General features: G+C 43.6%; 1 long non-coding RNA gene across 1 annotated transcript in view; it reads left to right on the plus strand.

The window, feature by feature from the left end:
- The window catches only part of LOC126648926 (uncharacterized), a 281,474-nt gene that overhangs the window by 186,729 nt on the left and 80,557 nt on the right, over positions 1-14,188 (plus strand). The window lies entirely within an intron of this gene.

Raw genomic sequence — 14,188 nt, forward strand, 5'->3', positions numbered from 1 at the left:
TCTTGTCCCTTGGGTGTAGCACCAGCTCCATATTAATTTTCTCCTGCTGAGTGTGGGAGCAAGAGTAAGTTCATACATTTTTAACACTGAAACAACTGTACCCAACAATGCCAAGGGGGCCCTACAGAGAGTGTACAGGTTAGGGGCGTGTCAGGTAAGAGGAATGTAATCTATTAATTCCCTCTTGCACTGTTTTGTGCCTTTTAAATTATAAAAAGTCACAAGAAACTCCTCCTGCTATGCACATTTTTGAAAGACCTCCAAGCAGAATGACCTCCTTCTCTGTTCCCTTGGTGAGAAGACACCTTTCTGCCTACAGTGAAAGGAAGCAAATAATAGCATCTGCTAGTCCAGGGGGCATCTTTCAGCTGCGGAAGCTTACAGGTTTTGCCTGGTATTTTCCCTCTTCCTAAAGCACATGTTAATGATTTTGACCTTTCTAGTAATTTGATTCCAAAAACAGCGTTGCAGCAGCTGAGCCCTGAGCTGTCATTTGGTAGAGAAGATTATTATCACTCTGAAATCAAAAGGCTGCTTGTTCAAGCCTGTGTGGAGATCCCCTCCCGTATGGAGATCCTCCTTTCTCATCTTTCTGTATCCTCAGCTCTGGGCCTGCTGTCAAGAAGTTCCAGTCAGGTTGGCCAATGTGAGGATAAATATGCTGCCAATTCTTTGCATCTGTGTAGTATACAAAAGCTCTGTGAGAGCCAGGCTGGTTGAATATGGGGTAATACCAAAGGAATCCTTGTACACAGGTACCTAAGATGTGCTGGGTGTGGGAGGGTGTAAAAACATTTCTTTGTGCAATAGTTGAAATAGGCTATTTGCAGGTACACCAGAAAGTGGTCTCTGCTTGCCTTAAGCAGATGCTGGCTCGTGCAAAAGTTCTCCTTCCAGATCTGTGTTCCCTTGGCTCCTCCCACAGCGTGAATAATCCCTAACATTTCCATGACTCAGTGGATTCGCTATGGAAATGATGGCAATATTTTCAGAGTCACAGTCTAATACCTGAGCCTCGACAGGATTCTTGCCCCCACATCTCTGGCATTTTGCATAGTTATGTAACGCCTCTTACTCATGGCACCAAAATCAGTGTAGTGTCCATGTAGTGAGGAACTAGTGAAATTTGGAGTAAAATCCAAACCTCCCTTTTGCTCCCTCTTGAAAACCTTCTCATTCATGTTGGAGTTTGCAGCATTGTTTAAAATCTGATTTGCAGATAGCTTGCTCTGTTGGTGGGAACAACAAGGTGACAGCTTTATTTTAAACTTCTTCCTTTTGCATTGCAAGATTCAAGTCACTGTGTAGAAAGAAAATCTGATTAGCTGCTTCAGAAGACTAACATGAGCATCTACCTTCAGCTTGTCTGTTTCATCCCCTCTTGTCCTGGTCCCCTACCTCCTGTTCCCCAAATGCTTATAAAGAACAGGAATAGGAAGAGCGGGTGTGTAAAAAATGGAGAAAGAAGTAATCTCATCCATACAACCCTCTAAACCCGTGGCTGTGTTTCTTATATCACCTAAATATAAAGCTGCTGTCCTCAGAAGACTGGTAGTAAAAATCATTTGGGAGGCTCACTCTTCAGTACAGAACAACGTCTGTCCTCAATGCAGTTTCTAGTTGCTCCTTTATGAAAGGTGTCCTTTCTGCTGTGCATGACAGAGGGGGTTCTCTCAGGTTAGGTGGAGCATTGACAGCCATGTGCCTCGTCATGAGGCAGCTGCACTGGGGAATGGTCACAAGAGATCTATCTAGGTATTTTTGTGTCATATTCAGAGAGGATATTTTAGCTGGCTAACTGAAAGGTATGGGTAAATCGCCTTGCAGTGAGTTCACATTTATGAATGCAAACAAGATTTTAAAGTGGTAGGCATGCATGTCTTCTATATCTGCACCATCTGCCTTCTCTGAGCTATAATCACCTTTTGATTATCAGTTTGTTATATTAGTTGTATCAGCCACTACTGCTGTCTGTAATAATCGCAGTAACACTGACTGCTCTGTTCATATATTCATACAGCCATGGTCTCCCATAGCAAAAGCTGTCTCCCTGAAGGCTACAGACTTGAAAACATACCCACCTGCAGGCTGCCCTGCCAGCAGCTGTAGATCAGGCAGAGAAGCCAGGGCCAAAAAAAGCAGTCATGCATTGCAAAGCCACAGTCAGGCTCTGTTTCACAGGTGAAGAAACCGAGACAGATGGAGGGCAAGTGATTTTCTCAAAGTGATATGACTAATATCACTGGCAATGCCCAGTCTTCAAACTAATCCTGGCTTAGGCCAGGTTCTGTGAAATGTGCAGTAAACTGGGCAGCAGCATCCCTGGGCTTCCTCCTATTGCCCCAGGGAGACTCCCTGCAGGCATCTGTCACAGCTGGCACTGTGAGTGCATCACTGTCTTGGCTCTAGTCCAACAGTACTGCTGGGGGACCTTCCCCTTTCTTTCTCCTCAGGGTGTCTGTGGTGAGCAAGTAGTTGATTCTTTACAGAGTAGGTGCTCTTTCTTAAATTAAAATAATCACTTCTGGGTTTCAGTCCTATTCAGCCCACTCTTCCCTTTTTTGGACACATGATTTGGTTAGCTGGGTGACAGAATTATTTAAAGGTAACACCTGGCGGGAGCAGAGACATGTAAAGAGTCAGTAGGAATGAAACAAAGGCTTTGTTAGTTGCTGATGCTCCACAAATAGGCTGCACTGAGAGCCAGCACACCTTGTATTTCTCCTCTGCTCCTTGTCCCTTTTGTATCCCCTCCCAATCCACTCCAATTTGCAATTTCCACTTCTTTTCTCCCCCTCCTTTACTCCCTACAATGGCTTCCTCGGGACAGCATTAAGCTCAGGTGCTCCATGCCCTGGTTGTACTAAAGCTTCAGGAGATCATAGGCAAAAATTGAAACTATCACCTTTGTTTGCGGTCAGATGTATTGCAGTGTGATGGATCATGACTCTCGCCAATCTCTCTAACTGTGAGACCAGGGTGTACCAGTTTGCCTCATTCCTAGACTTTGGAGCAACTCTTTTCTGCCCTGTTTCATCTTTTTATTTGTCTAGGTCTAAGCATCTGCAAGACCTCTATCTCTGACTAAAGCATTGTCTCCCCATGAGCCCCATTTTGGACTTTGACCTTCCTCCTAGTCCTGTAGCTTGGCCAGGCCCTGAGCTTGAGGAGGCTGGTCAGGTAGGCAGTCCAGTCTGCATGGAGAATGAGGGCTGAGAAGGAGAGACATAGTGCAAATCATCCCAAACAACGCTTTTGGCAGCAGTATTGTTATCTGTGATGTGATGTGTAACCATCCTGGACCACATCTAATCTACCAGTTCTTCTTGTCTTTCAAGAAAAATGATGGTGTGGAAAAGAGCCAAACAGAGAAGCTTGTGTTGAGGCTAGGAGTTTTGTGACTCGTATAGCTCTTTTATGGTTCCCATGGCTATGTCAGGCTAACCCATGACTCATTGCCTTTTCTAGTTATTCAGACTTTGCCTAGCTGTCCATCATCCTAGGAACCAGCTAGTTTCCTGAAAACTAATGCTCTGTGCCAAACACTGCCATTTCAACCTGGTATCTTCGGCAATCTTAGAACACTTACTGTTTGGTATGCTTGGGTCTGGCCAAGGTAAACTAGGAGACCTTCCTATTCTTCTTTGAACAGCATAACTCTCCTTGCACTGATTAGCTTTTAGACCAAAGTATTTGAATGCTCTAGGTGATGTGCTTCACTTTTAAAAAGAGAAGGACAGAGGAGAGCCCAAATATACACACAGAAACTACCCAGTTATGAAAAACAAAAAGGTTTCTAAAGGTCTCTTTTCAAATGGATGACTTGCAATCAGTGTTACTTGTCTATTGCTCATGTCTCCTGAAAAGATATTTAGAAGGAAGAGGGAGCTGCACATTTCTGGAGCTAGATATTGGAAAGGATAAGTAGCTCCCTCTCATAGTAACACTAGTCAGTCAGGCGTGTGCTATGTGTCACTCAGTGGAGGAGTGCCTGCTCCGCTGAACAGCATCTCTGCTATCACCGACAGCTTCAGACCTGTATTCCTCATTTAACTTCCCACTGTGACTCTCCTCTGCACCTTCCATCCTCTAGTATCGGGCTGCTCCCTGCTTCTGGATCATCCTCTTTCTTGACTGTGCTATGGGTTTTGTGCCTCTATGCCTTTTGCAGTCTCACATGCTGACCACTTCCACAATTTTAATCTCCTTTATTTCTTTCCTCTCCTTTTCCTTTCCTGCTGTTTTCAGCATTATAATAGTATTTGGCACTTCTTTGAAAAACATTCTTAAGCCATAATCATGTTTTCTTCAGGTTTTTATAGTTTTAGCCATCTTACAATGCCAATGGGGGAGAAGTGAAACTAAGCGCACTTGGTGATCAACACAGAAAATATTCATGTCAAAATCAGAAGCACACTTTAAGGTATCTCAGACTCATACATGGTTCTGGGTCCCTTGCAGGGTATGAACACTGCACTCTGCTCCATGCCACTTAAAGGTGGCACTTCCTACCATCACAGATCAGCCACTGGGATGGGCTGTGCCAGCCCCTCTGTAATCTGCTCCCAGTACAAGGTCAGCCAGGAAGTCTGGCTGGTGAGCTTTGGATAGGTAGGTGGGAGTCATTTACAGGATTCCATCACCAGCCCAGTTTTGGGGGTAACAACAACCAGCCGGTTAGGTAAGAATATTCCAAATCTTTTCCAGATGCTTAAAACATATGCCTGGAAGCCACAGATTAAGCAAGAAGGAAAGATGTGGTAAAGTGGATAGATATTTTCTTTGCCCCTTCTGATCTGTATGATACTATTGTCACCTGATGCTGTGCTTTCAGAGCACGAGCAGGCTCTGTGTCAGCATCAACACAGAGGTGAGTGTAACTCATCTACCTGGAAATACATACTTTAATTCATTGTGGGGAGTGACACATAGGGCAATAAACCTAAACATTTCTCCCATTTAGGGAGGGTGGTCTATGTGTCTGCCATGTATTGGTCCTCCTTGGACCAAACTGTTGAATGGCTGTCAGCAAACTGAAGGCTTTTATATATAATAGAAGGGCCAACCTAAACTTTCCTCCTCTGGTCTGGATAATCTGACTGATCTCACCATTCCTGATGAACAATGGAAAATTGCCTGAATATTTAAACATGTATTGTTCTTGGGGAAACAAAATGTTCAGCTAGTTTGGTTGCCTTAGCAACATCCACTTCTAAAAATACAAAAGAGACAATCTAGAAAATAAGTGAACATGTAGAACAGGCGAGGAGAGAAAAATGCTTCTTTCTGCCCGACCCAAAGCAACTGGGTCATGGGCATGAAATGCTTTCATTTAAATCTCAGTGAAGGATTTAGAGTGTATCTTCACACACTTGTTGAACAAGTTTCATTTTTAACAGTTTAGAACACGGCTAATATTAAACCCAGGAAAGCCACTATGACACCTCTTTTACATTGGCTCCAAACTGATTCTGTCAATGTCCTTTAGAGTGCCATAGCCCAGAAAGCACAGGTTGCACCAGAAGTAGAAAACAGTTGCGCTATGTTGGGGGGCAAGAGGGCTAAAGCTGTAAAGATTAATTAAGAGTGATTAAAGGTCAACCTGAGATACACCTTGTGAAGGCAAGTAAAGAAACAACAGATGATTCCTTTGTGACATGATGTGGAAAGGATATGTTCACGCTTGGGGAAAGTAATGAGGGGATCATAGGTGTGACCCAAGTACAACAACGAAGTATTGAGTTAACACTCTCGAGTTTTCAGTAATTCTGACAAAGGAGAATATAGGGCAAGCACTGTGTGTATAGAAAAGGAAATGACTGCATGCAGGATGACACAGGAACGTAAGCATTTTGATCAGCTCCAGTGACAGGGACCAGAATATCTCAGAATATTGAGATAGCTGGCGTATGAAATGGCAAATCTTACAGGGCGGATTTTTAATTAATCTGTCAAGTTGGTGGTGGCACTGTCTGACTGCAAAATAACAGATGCAGTACTTCTTTTATCTCTAAGAAAAGGAAAAGGGTGTAATCTAGGGAAATGCAGACCCATTCTCCTGACCACCACAGTGTCTACAGCTTTAGAGCTGATCTGTAGGAGGGCATAATAAAAAAACACGGAGGCAAAGGAACAGTGAGGTACAATGCAATATTAGTTCGTCAAAGGCAGAGCATGCCAGAATAACTCGATATTTCTCTTTGATAAGACAACTATTTTGGATTGGGGAAAAGATAGAGATCTTACCTGTCCAGACTACAATAAAGTATTTGACACAGTGACATATTTGTAATTAATGGATAAAATAGAAGTTATGGAAAAGTTAGAAGGTAGGTAAAGAGCTGGCTGGTGGGGACATAAATGCAGGTTCTACAGAAAAGGAAAGTATCAGTTTGGAAGAATGGAATTCAGTAGCTAACTTTTCTAGTGCATTAGCTTTAATATGCAGAAATATATCAGCATCTGTAACAGCAACACTGTTGTGGCCTAAGAGCTGGAAGTGCCAGAGAAGGACAAAAGCTTGCAACTTACTAACATATTGCACTGCCATCACAGAGTGACTGTGAGCCCCAATATGTTGCAAGTGTGTAAAGACAAATAGTATCCTATAACATATCCAGAGAGAGGAGGAAGAGCGAATAGTGGTATGCAGGACTCAGGAGAAATCTCTTCTGAAAAATGGTGTGCAATTCTTTTTGCCTACTCCCCAGAAATATGAGATCCAATGGGAACAGATGAAGAGTAAGCACACGATAGCAGGACCAGGGAGACTCGTAGCCTATGTGGAGAAACTAAGAGAGACTGGTTTTTCCAGCCAGCAAAATGAAGGATGAGAGAGGCTGGATTTCCTCTCTATAAATGTATCTGAGTGTAAAAATCAGAAGAGGAAGTTATTAAAGCTGAAGGACACCCCAAGAACAACTAGGTATAAAATGACCATAAAGGAATTTACCCTGGAAATTAAAAGAAAGCTTCTAGCCATCAGAGCAATTAGGTTCAGGAACAGTCTCTAATGGGAGAGGCAAGGAAAGAGGCCAGATGCTTTAAAAAGATTTCACTCAAATGAAAGACATTTCGTTCTGTGGCTTCCTGTGATAGCACTCAGTGACTGAGAAGTTTCCAGGGCTATATTTGCCTAATCACAAATCAGTTTGACAGCATCCATCTCCAAGAGGTCTCCACTTTATCTAAATTAAAGTCTATGCTTTCAGCCACACCAGTACAACTCAGGGTTCAAAACAGTGATTCACTGGAAAACACTTAGTGGGAAGAGAATGATAGCAGGGAAATGAAAATACTATTTCAGCAGAGAGCCCTTATCCTTCCCTGGTACTGAGGGACATGAGATAACACCACATTTGCAATTGGGGATATAGCCCTGCAATGCTGATGCTAACAGATGAGCCAAAAGAGCTTCCTAAAAGTATAGCAATTGCACGCATTTTGTACAGATCCATCATGAGACAAGCAGAAACATATTCAACTCCCTTCCTGTCTCTTTCAATTTGCTTTCTTCCATCAACTTTGACTTTGCTGAGACTGTTGAAATCCATCTTTTTTTTTTTCCTGGATGTTGTTCAGACCGTTTTTTCCACGTACGAGGTGGTTGCCATTTTATATTTGTACTCCCCAGGACATTTTGTGACAGCTCATCTCACAGAAACATTTTACAGAAGAGAAACTTTTGTTCAAACTGATGGGATGACTTGCCTAAAGTTGTTCGTGAAGTTTGTAGTAGAACAAATCGTCTACCAAATCCCTACTCCCTGTGTAACCCTAAAACCAGTGTCTATGCTAACTTTCTTCTGTGTTTCATTTTCCCCTTCCATTTTGGTCTGCTTCTGTCAAGCTCCTGCATGGCCTCTTCACTCCCTTCTTCTTACCAGCTGAAGCCCATGGCTCGAATGCCCTGCTGCAGCCTCTACCCTCTGATTTCTCACGGTTTTCCATTTGTTCCATCCATCACTCTCACAGCTGTCACGGTTGTAGATCACCACAGCAACAGCACAGGGGTGGTTAGGATGAACATAGCAGAAATGAGTTATTATGACTCCAGCTGAGGCAATACACACGTACAAATGGGCAGAGGGCTTTGGAAGAGCGCTGGGCAGGTTTTTCGGTTTATGCAGTGGATAGAAGCTAATATGACACACTTGCAAGGTCTTGTTCATCTAGGGTAAAACTCAGGCAATTAATTCCCACCTTGTGGTCTTTGCAGCAGGCGGCTTTTGCTCTGTGTTTTCTCTGCAGCATTGCAATCTCTGTCTCCCCTTTGCCACCCTCCCATGCCAGGCACAGCTGGTGAGCGTAATCTGTGATCCAGTGAAGACCATTTGGGGAGACAAGAGTGCCACAGAGCAGGACACAAACTTCTCATGCTGTCAAGTGAGCCAATGGGCCACATGCAACTCCACCAATATAATTGCATGGAAGAGAAAAAAGGGGTTATCAGAGAAGAAAGCAGTCTTCAGAGTCTAAATTTATGTGCAGTGTAGAAAGTGTCCATCAATGCTGCTGCAGGCCTTCGGGTGAGCAGGCCTGTGGAAACCTGGTGGTTTGGGTATGGAGATTTTTGCTGAAGAATCAGAACTTTTATGTGTTTAGGCTGTGATGAGAGTGAAGATCTTTCTCATAATATGTGGGTCTTTTAAAGTAGGGAGTCTCAAAAACGACTGTGTTATGGTGAAAATCATATCTGACTGTACAGACAGTTAAAGAGATTCTTGCCTTTCACAATCTTTTGGTATAATTGCAGCAATTGCTTGCAATAAAAAAATTACTTAGTTACATATAAACGTTTTCAGTGCCTTTTAAGGATTTTGAGAAATTATTAATCTTAATGAACCAGACCTTCAAATGAATTGAGTTAATACTTGTCTCAGAAAAGCATGAGGGCAAAGTGACATGAGCTAACATTTTACCCATTTTTACCAAACTCTCATCCTCCAAAAAGATTAAAACAGATCCAAGGATAATGCTATTAGAAGAAGTTTAGGGTTTGCACTACCTGGGCCACTGGTATATGTCCCTTGGAGACTTCTACAGTGGCCAGAGGTTTAGATATGCTCTACCCTACCTGATTCTAAATAACAAGAGAAACAAGAGACATAAAGCTGTGTGCTTCATGTCAGTGCTTATGAACTTGCTGTCAGAGACGACAGGTGCTTGGTAAGGCATTAAAGGTTTTCTACAAAGTACTGTAAAAATACACACCTAAAGAAAATACACACCTACACTCCTGCTTGCAAGCAACAATAAAAAGGAGAGGGAGAAAAAAAAAGCTATTTAATTTATATAAACAGGAGGAAAAATAAAGGCATATGCAATTTTTTTCCTAATATTTAGTTGATTATGAAGGAAAAGCAGTGAGTTCTGTTTTTTTTTTTTTTTTTAGTAAAGACTGGATTGCTAAGAAGCAGTGCTACACTCTGCCTCAGCACAATCCTTTTGATCAGCTTTCTGCCTGCTTTGAACCACAGACTTGCTGACAAGGCTGAGGCCACAGTTCTGTCCCCTCCATCCTCTCTTCCAACTAAGGAGCTCACACACTCTAGTGAAGACTTCAGGGCTCAGATCTTGCTATCTCCACTACTGCACTTCAGTCTTGCCCCCTGCAGAGGTATCACTTTCATTATTGCCAAGATAATTAAAGGGAAGCCAACTTCATATTTCAGCTGCTCCTTTGCAAAGCTTCACGCACAGCTTTTTGCTTTGTTCAGGGAGATTCCTCCTCCCCATTAGCTGAACAACTGATGTGAGTTTTTTCCCCTTTCTCTGAGGCATCACATCATGATAACAGCACGAGATTCTAACTCTGTGGTCCAGTGGTCAAAACCAGTGTTCCTGTGATGTGATCTTCTCTTGCCTGCATGTGTACTCCTGCTTGGCCTCAGTCATCAGGCTGCCTAACTGTCACATCCCCTTCTGTGTCAGTGATTTTCAGCTGCTTGTTTCCTGCTACCCCTTCTTTGACCCGTGATTAAAGTATCTGTGGGAGTTTACTGGCTCTGGGACTGTCATCACAGGCTTTAATAAGTATGTGGTGATGTGGCAATGCATCACCTTGCAGTATGGGGATACAGCATAAGAAACAGAAAGGGAAAAAGTGGGGAACTAAATCCAGCAAAGGTTGTGTCTGCTGAAGGATATAGTGGCAGGCAGCAACAACATCTGTATGGGCTTGTAATTTTGCATAGCTCCTCTGTGGTGGTCTCCTACACTGCATTCCATCAGGTGGGAGAATCTGCAAGGGTGAAAGTCAGTCTCAGTGGGGAGACTCTAGAATTTCTCTCTTTCAATTATGAAACCTATCCAGCTGTCACCAGCTTTTTGCTTGTAGCTTTGGTTGCAACTGATCTGTTCCTAAAACTAGGGGCAGATGTGAGTAAGACAATAATAATGTTTTTACTCCTCTTCCCCCTGTAAGAAGGAAAAATGGTCTCAACTTGGAGATGGAGATCCAACTGGACAAGGTGAGGAGCAGAGTGAGTCTCCCTGTTGAAGAAAGACTGTCTTGCTCTGTGGCTACTTCTGGTCTCTCACTTTTAGAAAATGTCCTGAGCCCAGGAATATCTCTGCAGAGAGACACTAGTTAGACTCTTTATATCCTTTAGGCTGGAAAAGACTTTTGGGATCATCAAGACCAACCATTAACCTAATACTGCCAAGTTCAACACTAAACCATGTCCCTAAGTGCTACAGCTACATGTCTTTTAAACACCTTCAGGGATGGTGACTCAAACATTTCCCTGCTAAGCCTGTTCCAATACTTGACAATCCTTTCCATGAAGAGACTTTTCCTAATATCCAATTTAAACCTCCTCAGGTGCAACTTGAGGCTATTTTCTCTTGTCCTATAAGCTTGTTACTTTGGAGAAGAGGCGGACTCCCACCTCACCACTGCCTACTTTCAGGTAATTTTAGAGAGTGATATGGTCTCCCCTGAGCCTCCTTTTCTCCAGGCTAAACCACCCCAGCTCCATCAACCACGCCTCACAGGACTTGTGTTCCAGACCATTCACCAGCTTCGTTGCCCTTCTCTAGACATGCTCCAGCACCTCAATGTTCTTCTTGAAGTGAGGAGCCCAAAACTGAACACAGGATTCGAGGTGTAGCCTCACCAGTGCTGATGACGGGGATGATTCCCGCTCTAGTCCTGCTGCCCACACTATTTCTGATAAAGATCAGGATGCCATTGACCTTCTTGTCCACCTGGGCACACTGCTGGCTCACGCTGAGCTTCTGTCAACGAGCAACCCCAGGCCCTTCCAACAGGCAGTTTTCCAGCCACTCTTCCCCAAGCTGTAGTTCCTAAGCTATTGCTTCTGCTGCACAGCCTCTTCCTGAGACATTGTAGGAGTAGGAAGCAAAACTTCCATTACAGTAGAAGTGTGGATCATGAAACTTACTCTTGGTGCCTGTCCTCATGCAGAAAACCAACTTTGTTTAAAGATATTTAAGGAAGAGTTCACAGGACAACATGGAAGAACAGGGGAAGCTATGCTTGTTCAGGTTTTCTGTCTGAAGCCAAGAAGTCCCCTGAGTTTTGAAAGGTTTTGAAGATGTAGTATATGATAAGTATAAGTTTGTGCTTTCTAGCCAGCAGTTTGTCTCATAAACAGGTCCCAATGGCATACATGCATGTACCATACATGCACCATACTGTGACTACAAGCAAAACCAGTTCCTGCAGGCTTACAAGCACAGCGAATCTCCCCAACTAAACCCAGAGTCCCGTGAAGCCTTTCTCTGTCTTGGATTTCAATAGAGCCAGAATTTTGCCCCCACATCTACTTTCATCAGAATAATCTTTTTTAATCCTCCACACTGGTCCTAACCCACTGTATATCCCGAACCATTTATCTGACCACTGCCTTCCTCCCATTTAAATCCCTGTCCATCTTCTGTAAAAAAATCACTTAATATGAGCTTTTTCATTCTGTGATTATTTTAGGCATCTATAACGCCTTTCATAACCTATCTGGTTATGTTGTCATACCAGCCTAGACCCTGTCTCTAGACATGTCATACCAGCCTAGACCGTGTTTATTGCAATTGCTCTCCCAGGCTGTGCCCCAATGGTTTCCTTTCCTCTCCATTCCCTTTGTAGTAAGATTCCAGGTTTCTGAGGGGAACCTATCTAGAGACACTGCAACTATCAGGATTGGGTCTACCAGAAAGCTCCGACTCACATCTGCCTCTCAAGGGGGAGTGCCCCCACTATCCCTTGATGCCCCAGCTGATGTCCGTGGGAATGACCATGCGTGCCCACAGAAGCATCCCACAGTGGCATCCCCCCAACCCTTTGCATTCTTTCCAGGAAATCTGGCTGGATCACAGCCCTGCTGTGGGCACCAAGAAAAGCTGCCCTGAAGGTTGCCTTTAAAGCCGTGAACTGATGATGTTGTCAGCACATAGTGTTCATTCCCAAGTCATGAAGTTTATTCTGGGACCACTTGAGAGTTTCAAAGCTCTCCCCTTGCCAGGAAAATATCTGTGCTGTTGAGCTCTCCTTCAGATTCTCTCCACATGCCATAAAGGAAATGTTCAGAAACCTAATCTGAGAGGGATCGGGCTGTGAGTTCTCCTTGTCTGCGTCAACTTCATGAGGGCACGAAATCTGAGGGTGCTGTAGGAATCAGGCAGCCTTTGTAATGCACACCAGCTGTGTCATGTGCCTCCAGCAGGGAGGCAAGCTCTCATGTGTTCCTATTGCTTCGGACTCCACTCTTGCTGGTACCCTGCTCACTCAAAAGGACCCTAGTGCCTGTAGATAGGACTGCTGCTAGGTAAGCAAATAGGAATGACATGTTCTTCCCTTGGAGTAAGAGTGAGAGATGAGGGATGGTCTTGTGACTGAGACGTTGAGCTGTGACTCAGGAATATAAAAGTTTCTGTTCTCATCTCTGTTGCTCAATTCTTGTGTGACCTTGACAAGTCACAGTTACTGTTTCAGTTCCTGTCTTTGATCTGGGGAAGGTAATGGTTTCTTGTTCCTTTGTCTACCCTGTGTCAGTGCTCCACTTTTTGTACCACAGACTGCCCTCAACAGTATCTTTGTGTGTCATCTAGCACATCTAGTTAGCCCTTAACTCTGGATGAGCCTTTAGGTGCTATTATGATATCCCTGAGCAGAAACAGGAGTGGAGCCTAGGGCATGCGTGGGCCAGGCACTGATCCTGACAGCTTCTTTCTGGTCCTGTTCTATTGGTGTGCTTTGACTCAGCAGAGGCTATCAAGGTCCTTTGAGCATGATCCCCTTGGTCTGAGCTACAAATAACTAGCACAGCCTCAAGTGGATAAACACCAGGCTGAACATTCACTGTCAGATGCTGCATTGTAAGTGAAGGCAGATAGTTAACCTACTTTGTGTACCTCACCCAGGATGCCAAGATGTGCTCTCAGTTATGCTGACACAGACCTGAGGAGATAAGCTAAATCAAGCTACATAACCCTCATGACAGAGGGCTTATGTGCCATCATTTGGAAGGCCCCAGAAGTGCCAAATGCCTGACAGTATTTGGAAAGGAGATGACGGCAGCAAACCAGTGTCTGACTTGGAAATTATATATAAAATTCCTATAATTGTATAGGGGGGGTGTCTAAAAAAAAGGAACCCACTCCTGCAAGACAGACAGCACACAGAAGTCAGGTGGGAGATGAAGGGAGAATATGTGCCTATGCAGAAGAGAGACATTTCTTCAGTAGGACATAACTATTGGTAGGCTCTTCTTGGGCCATACGATCCCAAGTTAAATCAGCTGTTGAGAATGATTTATGTTGCCAGAAATCAAGAGGAAGGTAAAGCCCTGTATAAATGAGTACCAGAAAAAAAAAATAGTTTAAGGATGTGATCCTGTAAGGTCCTGTTTCAGGATCAAAAGCTGGGTCAACTCTTCCATGTCCTGAACAGAACAAGAGTTATGGAATGGAACAAGGTGAATTGGGAGAGGAAAACTAAATGGAGGACAATAGAGAAGGATCTAGTGAAAAAAATGAATGGAAAAAAGGAATAGGGATGAGAAGGTTTGAGAAAATGGGGTGAAAGAATGAAGTTAGTGAATTAGTTAGGGAAAGGAAAAGAAAAGATAAAAAACCTGAGAGGTGCTGAAAAGACAGATTTTTAGTGGCCTCTGGTGATGTGTTTGTTGAGCCGGCTGTACCTTGGAGCGTGCCTTGAAAGATGTAT

This window comes from Myiozetetes cayanensis, unplaced genomic scaffold, assembly GCF_022539395.1.
Source record: "Myiozetetes cayanensis isolate MyiCay16 unplaced genomic scaffold, myiCay2020 scf5-8, whole genome shotgun sequence".
NCBI classification, from domain to species: Eukaryota; Metazoa; Chordata; class Aves; order Passeriformes; family Tyrannidae; genus Myiozetetes; species Myiozetetes cayanensis.